Below are 7,713 nucleotides of genomic sequence, written 5' to 3'. Positions count from 1 at the left end.
CGATGTAGGTGTAGCATAGGAGAAGTGCAGGACGGTCACCAGTGCAGGCTTGGAACATAGACTGCTCCATGTAGCTGACAAACAGGCGGGCATAGTTGAGACCGATACAAGTGCCCATGGCTACCCCTTTCGTTCAAAGGAAGTGGCAGGAGTCAAAGGAGAAATTATTTAAAGTGAAGACAAGTTCTGCAAGGCAGAGGAGAGTGGTGGTGGAGGGAAACTGCTTAGGTCTGGTGTCCAGAAAGAAACGGCGAGCTTTGAGGCCTTCCTGGTGGGGAATGTAGTGGTATCATTTGTTTGTTCAGTGGATTACTGATACTAACTAGTTAGATACCATGAAATGGCTCCTGGGTGTCATACTAGCAACAACTAACCAACCCAAATGATATCTTTTGGAAAAAAATAACTCACTTAGTCTTCAGGTGATCAAAGTTTAAGTGAGTTGTTTATTTTCCAGATTTTAGTCTAAAAGAAAGATTAAAGATCCATGTTAATTGTCACATGCCCATCGAAACGTACTGTGAAATATGTCATTTGCAATAAGTCAAATCAGTGAGGATTGCACTGGGCCACTCTTCCAGGACCAACAACTTACTAACCTTAACTGTACGTCTTTTGGAATGTGGAGAGAAACTAGGGGAAACTCACATGGTCACGGAAGAATGTACAAACTCCTTACGGACACCAGCTGGATTCAAACCCTTGTGCTGTAAAGCATTGCGCCATGCCAACGCCATTGGAGCTTACCAGTAATTTCCATATTTTCACCTAATCCTTACATTCCAAAGATTCAGTTTGTCCAGTTGTGATAGGTTGATCATTACTTACAGAGAACAATGAGCAGGTTAAATGGAAAGAAAGAGTGTTGACATCAGAACAAAGCATAATAAAAGAAGCCAATCATGGAACAACGCTACAAAATGTCTGAGGTGTATGCAAAGAAACAAAAAGACTTGATATAAAAGCACAGTGCTAACAATTATATCTCCTTGCTCATGAAGTGCAATAAAAGATTTGATGCACAGTATACTTTTGTTATAATGCTGACTGATCATTTCTAATATCATTTTGGTCTTCAACTAGGAAGTCAGTCAGTCTTCAACTAGGAATTCCAAATGGGGTTGAAAATATATAACAATGTTGGAAAAGTTGTTATATAAAGTTAGCAAAAGACAGTGAATCAGAGAGAACTGTAGTTTCTTACAGAGACAGCTTTTGTATATCAGGAACCAGGCTGCAGTCTGTATTTTACATTATGGTCTTTTAACTAGTTTCTAGTAGGTTAGTTAATATGTTTATAAAAAGCCACTGGTGAATTCAGGGGTTAGGATCGGTCTTCTGAAGTGCAGCTGCCATTTGCAGCTCACCTTCTGAGGGAGCAGCAACAGTCAGGATTTGCGATGAATGAGTACTGCAGAGCTGCTAAAGGTGAATGCAGCCCTGGGAAAACCAACAAGAGTCAACCGCAGGCTAAGTTGAAAATAAATAGACCCAAAAAAACAGAGAAAAGGTTCAAAAATTGTAGATGAGTGAAAATGCTGGATCAGTTGAAATTTTAGAACACAGAGCATAGAACATAGAATAGTACAGCACAGTACAGGCCCTTCGGCCCACAATGTTGTGCCAACATTTAAACCCTGCCTCCCATATAACCCCCCACCTTAAATTCCTCCATATACCTGTCAAGTAGTATTACAAATTTCAAGAGTATCCAAAGAGTTTTTTTTTCATTAAGAGAGCCTCTTAAGGGTTTTGAAGGAAACAAGAAATAGAGTTGAGATAGAGGCCACCCCCCACATTACAAACATCCGACCTTATGAACAGCCCTATATGTGATCAAACTCTCATAATAACTGAATCAGGATCAGAATCGGGTTTATTACCACTAACATGTCATGAAATTTGTTGCTTTGTGGCACCGATAACCTTTGTGGCATGATCGCAAGAAACTGCTGAAAGCTGGGGATACAGCCCAGCCCATGGCGGAAATCAGCCTCCCGTCTAAGGACTCTGTCTTTACTTCAGTAAAGCAGCCAGCATAACCAAAGATCCCATCCACCCTGAACAGTTTCTCTTCTCCCCTCCTCCATAGGATAGAAGATTCAGAAGTACCTGGCTCAAGGACAATTTCTACCCTGCTGTTATAAAATTATTAAATACAGTGCTGTGAAATAGATAAAATCCATCGGCCTGGTCATATACTGTACATACTGTGCCTAAGATCTTTGCACAGTATTGCAGTAATTTTATGTATTACACTGTACCGCTGCCGTAAAAAAAGAAATTTCATGGCATATGTGAGTGATGATAAACCTGATTCTGATATAGGTTTCTATTCTGGATTGAAAGTGGGAAGGAGGCAGGGAGAGGGGTATCATGGTTGGGAAAAAGAGAAGGGAGGAAGGAGAGAGTGGGAAGCACCAGAGAGACATTCGGTAATGATCAATAAACCAATTGTTTGGAATCAAATGTCTTTCCCTGGTATCTCAGGGCTGGGTGTGTCTGCACCCATGCCAGTCCCCGCCACTGATATCCCTTCTCTTCCACCTGCCCCACACCCCTCCTGTGGTGTCCACCATTGACATTCCCAATCCTTTACTTCTGCCAGATTCACAGACATGCTCTCCACTCCACGTTGACAAATACAGTACTATGCAAAAATCTTAGATGCCCTAGCTATATGTATGCACCTAAGAATATTGCACAACACTGTAGTTGCTTAGTATGGTAAGCTGGACTCCTGAGCTGCCAATCTGTCTTGGTATGATCATGCACCTTAGTGCTTACCTGCACTGTACTTTCATTCAAAAGTCAGACATACATACATTTGTTCCATCAAATGCCAGATCTAGTTTCCTCTCTCCATTTTCAACAGCTGTTCTTATCAGTTTTATGTGCTTTGGATGTCATTCATTGCAATATCTTAGAGGAATGGTTACCCCAATGAGTATTTTTTTTTCTTGTATTTTCTGACTTACAGACGAAATCAACTTGCAGACAACTATAATCGGAATCCACTCGTTACCTAGGATAGCTGGTACATGTCATCCATGATCTAATTGAAGGGAAAGGATTAGAATGAGCAGTTATTACTGGCTGGACACAAGCATAGATTTTGAAAAGAAAATCCTTATAAATATCCCACTCGCTATAGTAGACATTGAGTGTTGGAAAGAGATTTAGATTTGGCAACCTGATCAGTGCAAATGGAATAAAGCAAACAATTAAAAGTTCACAGTAACTTTTATTATCACAGTACATATATGTCACCATATACAACCCTGAGCTTTATTTTCCTGTGGGCATACTCAGCAGATCTGTAAAATATCATCTACAGTATGGAAGGCAGCAAATTGTACAGGTGCAAATATAAATAAATAGTAATAAATAACAAGAACATGAGATAACAAGATAAAGAGTCCTTAAAGTGAGATTGTTGGTTGTGGGAATATCTCAATGGATGAGCAACTGAGTGTAGTTATCCCCTTTGTTCAAGAGCCTGACGGTTGAGGGGTAGTAACTGTTCTTGAACCTGGTGGCGAAAGTCCTGAGGCTCTTGTATCTTCTATCTGATGGCAGCAGTGAAAAAAGAGCATGGCCTGGGTGGAGAGGATCTCTGATGATGGATGCTGCTTTCCTGCAACAGCGTTTCATGTAGATGTGCTCAATGGATAGAATGGATTTAACTGTGATGTACTATTAAAGATTAAAGTTGACAAAATCTGCTTTATTTATCACAAGTACATTGAAACATACAGTAAAATGAATCACTTGCATCAAATCAAGTCGGCGAGAATTGTGCTGGGCAAGAGTCACCATGCTTCCTGTGCTAACATAGCATGCCCACAACTCACTAATCCTAACTGTACCCATTTGCACAGTGGGAGGAAACTGGAGCACCCAGAGGGAACAAGACAGTCGTGGCGAGAACATACAAACTCCTGACAGACAGGAGCGGAATACGAGCGATATTGGTGGTCCTTAAAAGGATAGTGCCCCCAAGAGGGGAGATTTAAAGAGAAAGAAGGACTTACATTTATTTAGTTCCTATCACAACCTTATGAATCCTCAATGATTTTATAGCCAATGAATAGTCTGTTTTAGATCTAATGGTTGACTCCTCCACCTATCTTGGGACAAGCATCACAAACACTCCGCCTCTTGATGCTGAGCATACAATAACCAAGGCCAGGCTGAACAAGAGATTGTGGAGCAACAACTGTCTGACTGAGAAAACCATGCTGCATGTTTACCAGGGCTGTGTTCTTGGCACTCTCCTCTACAGCAGTGCAGCCTGGACAATCTATGCTAGTCAAGAGAAGAGACTGAACAGCTTTCACCTGCATGGCCTCAGATGGATCCTGCAGATACCCTGGTACACTGGCAGGAAAGAGACTCTAATTCAGCGCTCTTACAATGTGCAGGCATCCCCAGCATACTTGCACTATTCAGCCGGATGTGGCTGTGATGGTAAAGACAAGTAAGGTGGATGGGCTCTGGTTGAACCCCAAAAGACTAGGGCAGCTGGCAAAGGATGCATGCCCAGTTAGTCATTCACAGCTTCACTTCAAGGATGTCTACAAAAAGGATATGAAGCTGGCCAATATCATTGTGAACAACTGGGAAGATATAGCAGATGACCAGGTCTGGCAGTTCGAAAGGGCATGCAAACAGCAGAAAGTATTTGCATCAACGAACTGGCTGCCAAGAGCGGGTCACTCAAATCAGATGGCCATCTTCCTTCACCTGCAGCCAGCGTGGAAGAGATTGTCACTCCAGAGTGGAACTCCTCAGCCACTCTAGGAAGTGAAAAATCACAAGTCGACTCTTTCAGTGTGCTACCCACTTTCTTTCGAGACGGAAGGATGCCAACGGATGAAATCTGATCATGTGAAGTGAGAATAAATCAGTGATCTCAAAATAGAGAAACCTCTACGGAAGAATGATCATCAAATGATACAACTTTACATTCAATTTGAGAATGAGAAGTTGGTTCTGCATTGATTACCTTAAACTTAAATGAATGCATTTGCAAATGTATGAACTACAAGCATGAAAAAATCTGCAGATGCTGGAAATCCAAACAGCACATACAAAATGCTGGAGGAACCCAGCAGGCCAGGCAGCATCTATGGAAAAGAGTAAACAGTTGACACTTCAGGATGAGACCCTTCACCGACTGTTTATCTTTTCTAGAAATGCTGCCTGGCCTGCTGAGTTTAGAATCAGAATCACGTTTATTATCACCGGCATGTGACTGAAATGTGTTAACTTAGCAGCAGCAGTTGAATATAACACATAATATAGAAGAGGAAAAAACACAAAATAAAATAATAATAATAATAACAATAATAATAAATAAATCAATTACAGTATATGTATATACTGTATATGTATATATTTCGGGTAGATAGAGCTCGTCAGCCTGGGAAGACAGTCCATCTAAGAGAGGGAAAACTGATTTCAAACCTCCGCTGCCTTGTGGCCATACCCACTCATGGGAAAGGCTTTGGGAGTAAACCCTGAGCTGGAGTCCCTAAGGCAGTCCGACATTGTCTTCAATCTCGTTCTGGCAACTCCTGTGACGACACTGGTGCCAAGCTGTATCGGCCCTTGCCCTTCCCTTGGACAACATCGGTGTCGTGGAGAGGGAGTCTTGCCGCAGGGACAACAGCCGGTCTTCCATAGAACCTTGCCCAGGCCTGCACCCTTTCCAGGTGCAGATCCATGGTCTCGCGAGACTAACAGATGCCATACATATATGAATATTGAATAGATTAAAAATCATGCAAAAAACAGAAATGCTATATATTTTTTAAAAAGTGAGGTAGTGTCCAAGGGTTCAATGTCCATTTAGGAATCGGATGGCAGAGGGGAAGAAGCTGTTTCTGAATCACTGAGTGTGTGCCTTCAGGCTTCTGTACCTCCTACCTGACGGTAACAGTGAGAAAAGGGCATGCCCTGGGTGCTGGAGGTCCTTAATAATGGACACTGCCTTTCTGAGACACCATTCCTTGAAGATGTCCTGGGTACTTTGTAGGCTAGTACCCAAGATGGAGCTGGCTAAAGTTACAACCTTCTGCAGCTTCTTTTGTTCATGTGCAGTAGCCCCACCTCCCACAACCCCATACCAGACAGTGATGCAGCCTGTCAGAATGCTCTCCATGGTACATCTATAGAGGTTTTTGCATGTAGTTGTTGACATGCCAAACCTCTTCAAACTCCTAATGAAGTATAACTGCTCATTTCCTCCTGCATTTTGTATGTGTTGCAAATGTATGAAGGCAGAGTTGGCTATAGTTAATTCAGAGGATCAGACAAACGGGAGAATACTTGAGAAGTGATAATCGACATTTAAGAAGCCATTGAAAGAAAAAAGGTAAGGGAGGAATAATTCAGAATCAGAGTCAGGTTTAGTGTCACTGGGTTATGTCGTGAAATTAGTTGTGTTGCTGCAGCATTACAGAACAGCAGGATGTGAGAGGGTCACAAAGAGTTTTCAAAGGTATAAGGTAATGTAGAACTAGAAGACTTAGCTTCACAACAAGGAGTTGCCACTTGAGATGGAGGAATGGTAGAATTTAGCTCCTCAAGGGATCATGAAACTTTGGAATTCTCAACTCGAGAGCTACATAAGTTTATTCAATTTATTCAAGACTCTGATGAATTTACTGAATCTGTTCAAGGCGAAGATGAACAGATGTTTGGTCTATAGAGGAACCAAGGTTATGGGAAGTGAGCAGCACTCACAGCTGCAGTCCTGGTCACAGCAGTAGTGATTTTGTTGAATGACAGAACAAGCTCAAGATGCTATATGGACTATTTCAGCTCCCGTTTCTTATGTTCTTAATAAAACTACTTTGAAAAGTATTCCCTGCTGTAGTGTTGGGAAATGCACCAAGCCTATCAACACTGTGTAAATACAGACAGTAACATGGTTCAGCCAAGATCTCTCTCTTCGATTTTAGCTGAACGATTAATATTGGCCAGGAAACACGGAGAATCTGTGATACTTCTCTTGTTACTTCTAATATGTTGCAGATAAACGAGAATATTTAGTTGGGTTTAATTTTATTAGAATCACAACCATGATCTCTGCAAATCCAAAAGAAGTAGACAGCCAAATAAAAAATCCTGGAAAGATACAGACTAAATGCAAATCATTTGAATCATTCATTGACATTTATTAATTTGGTATATTTTCCAAAGTTTTATTGTAGGAGGCACACGTGTATTTGTTAAATATACTAGTCGGTATTTGCTGAAATAGATAAAATCCTGGAGTACATTCTGGAGCAGTTCATGCTAGAAGAGTGTAACAGAGGCCACGTACACTGGGACAGACAGATCGTGGTAATTAACGGCACTCCCTTCATCATTTCTGGGTTTAAAAAAAATATTTGGACACCCTGGATATTCAGTTGCCACGTTGACAGTATTCTCGCCATATAAACCAAATCCAGATGTTCAGATAATCAGCTAAGGCACAAAGAACCGATTGCTGAAGCAAGGGATAGCCCTTTGTTAATGAATCAATACGGCCGGATAGAACTAACAAACAGAAACGTAAGTGGAATTAATTAAAGGCTACGGTGATTTTTCCTGCGGCCAGGCAGAGTTTTAAAGCCACTGAGCTAAATCTGTACAAATAATGCTGTCGATAGATTGTTCTGGTCTGCATTCCACTAGTAAACTATGCTTTTGATTTTCCAG

Source organism: Hemitrygon akajei, chromosome 15, assembly GCF_048418815.1.
Source record: "Hemitrygon akajei chromosome 15, sHemAka1.3, whole genome shotgun sequence".
Taxonomy (NCBI): Eukaryota; Metazoa; Chordata; class Chondrichthyes; order Myliobatiformes; family Dasyatidae; genus Hemitrygon; species Hemitrygon akajei.
This window is presented reverse-complemented; position numbering follows the sequence as displayed.